Consider the following 3,013-nt stretch of genomic DNA (forward strand, 5'->3'; position numbering starts at 1 on the left):
TGTTGTTTACTATATTTCTTATTTTACCATGTTGTTGTTTACTATATGTTTATTCTACCATGTTGTTTTTAATATATTTCTTATCCTACCATGTTGTTGTTTACTATATTTCTCTTGATCTTGTGTTAACCTGCATATGACAAATAAACCACATTACACGATGTACTTTAAATTAATTTATGTGTAGTACATACATTTTTCCGCTAGAGGGGAGTCTACACCAGGTAACAAGGAAAAAGAAAAAAAATGTTTTGGATTTAAAAAATATCATATACTGATCAAACGCTTTTATTTTTGCTTTTGTGGAATTTGTGAAGCCATATTAATCAGTAAAATGTGTTATTTTTATAATATGTAATATTTAATTTCCCATCAATCTATTTTTTTCTAACGTTTGTCTCCCAGTCTGGTCAGCCAAATACAGAATCTTATTGAAACTGATATGTGCTGTAAATTAAAGGCTTAATGTTTTTAGAAAGAGCATCTTTTCACTCATTTACTATTAGATTGTTAGTATTTGCTGGTTGTTGGATGTGTCTCCTCTTTGACACAATGTTAAGAAAGAGAATATCCTGCTGGGCGTCGTGCACCTGTAAATGACACATTTCCATTTTGTCTTACCCCTTCTTGTGTATATCTTTTCAGTTTCAACGGCAGTGGCAAGACGTGAAATTACCCATAATTGCTCCTGTTTTACTGGAAGCGATAATGGCACCTTTTAAAACGTATCCTTCAAAGGCCAAAATTGCCTTGCAAAATTGCTGGAGGCTGAAAATCCACAGAAAACAAGTGTTTATTGCCGTGTGTTACCACAGACAACAAACAAAGGCAAGGTCATGTCAACAATTATCTTTAACCGCTTCTTCCTTTCCAGGTCACGGGGGTTACTGGTACCCATGTCCAGTTATCACTGTACGAGAGGCGGGGGACACCCTGGATAGGTCTCCAGTTCATCACAGGGACACATAGAGACAAACAACCATTCAGTCTCTCACTCACACCTAAGGACAATTTAGAGTTACCAATCAGTCTAACATGCATGTTTTTGATCTGTGGGAGGAAACCGAAGAAAACCCACGCATGTACGAACAGAACATACAAACTCCTAAAGGTCCCCCGGTCGGGATTTGATCTGGTGACCTTCTCACTGAGAGGCAGAAGCTCTACCAACTGAGCCTCCGTGCCGCCTCAAAACCAACACTGTTAAAATTTAAAGCAAATAAATATGTCCATCCATTTATGTATGTTCTACTTCTGATCGGGTCACAGAGGCAACTTTTCCAGGAGAGAAACCCAGACCTCCTTCTCCCCAGCAACACTTTCCAGCTCGTTCTGGGTGACTCCAAGGCGTTCCCAGGCCAGAGAAGATACACAATCCCTCCAGTTACTTCTGGATCTGCAGGGCCTCCTACCAGTGGGATGTGGCTAGAAAACCTCTAAAGGGAGATGTCCAGGAGGCATCGTAATCAGATGCCTGATCCACCTCAACTGACATTTCAATGTGAACAGCTCTACTCTGAGCTCCCTCAGGATGACGGAGATCCTCATCGTATCGCTCAAAAAAAAAAAAGCCCATTTCAGCCACTTGTATCCGGGACCTCATTCTTTTGGTTATGATCTAAACTTCATGGCTATAGGTAATGGTTGGAATGTAGACAGATCAATAAAATGAGAGCTTTGCCTTTAGACTCAACTCTTTCTTCACCTCGACTGACCAAAGCAACGCCCTCATTAGTGAGGACAAGGCCCCAATCCATCTCCCACTCCATACTATCATCACTAGATAAAAGATGCTGATATTTGAACTCTTCCACCTGAGATAATGTCTCCCCCTGACCTGGGAGTGGGGTGGGAGGGCAACAAATATATGCAGTTAAAGTTGACGCTCACAGATGTGAGCTGATGTCAAAGGCTGTATTTAAGGAACAATGTTTGTAAAGATAAATATTTCTGACAATTTCACTTATTCAGCAGTAAAATAAGACAAAATAACAAAGATATTCACAAAACAGAAACATTTCTATCTTCTCCTGTCATACCTGGATGAAGTCAAACAAACATGAGCCTGTTTAATTCAATTTAAATTCAATTCAGTTCAGTTTATTTATACAGTGCCAAGCCACAACAGAAAGTTCCATCATCCATCCATTATCTTTACCAGCTTCATCCATTTTGGGTCACGGGGGTCGCCGGTGCCCATGTCCAGCAATCACTGTGCGAGGGGCGGGGTACACCCTGGACGGGTCGCAAGTCCATCACAGGGACACATAGAGACAAACAAGACAAACAACCATTCACTCTCACTCACACCTAGGGACAATTCAGTTACCAAACAGACTAACATGCATGTTTTTGGTCTGTTGGAGGAAACCAGAGTACACGAAGAAAACCCACGCATGCACGGAGAGAACATGCAAACTTCACCCAGAAAGGCCTCCGGACCGGGATTTGAACCAAGGACCTGCTTGCTGAGAGGCAGCAGCTCTACCAGTTGTGCCACCGTGCTGCCCACAACAGAAAGTTAATAACATTAATCATCTGAGGAGCAGACTGCTTTGAGTTTAACTTCATCGCAGACTCTCACCTTAATCAAGCATGAAGGCAACAGTGGAAAGGAATAAACTCCCTCGTGAGGAAAAAACCTCCAGCAGAACCAGGCTCAGGACAAGCGGCCATCTGCTTCGACCGGCTGGGTTTGAAAGGAACAGGAAGGAGGAACAGCTACACAATGGCAGGTCGAGAATCGCATGTTAAGATAGAAATAAATTCAAATGAAAACTATCAAATGTAACAATTCATTTTAAGAAGTTAGGTCAACTTGTCCTCTAGTAATTTAAGCCCATAGCAGCATAACAAGCCAACCCTAATTATAGGATTTATCAAAAAGGAAAGTCTTAATCCCGGTTTTAAAACTGGACATTGTGTCAGCCTCATGGACAGAAACTGGAAGTTGGTTCCACAAGAGAGGAGTCTGATAACTGAAAGATCTGCCGCCCTTTTTGTTATTGGAAAC

Source organism: Nematolebias whitei, chromosome 5 (genome assembly GCF_014905685.2).
Source record: "Nematolebias whitei isolate Nwh7 chromosome 5, NemWhi1, whole genome shotgun sequence".
Classification (NCBI taxonomy): Eukaryota; Metazoa; Chordata; class Actinopteri; order Cyprinodontiformes; family Rivulidae; genus Nematolebias; species Nematolebias whitei.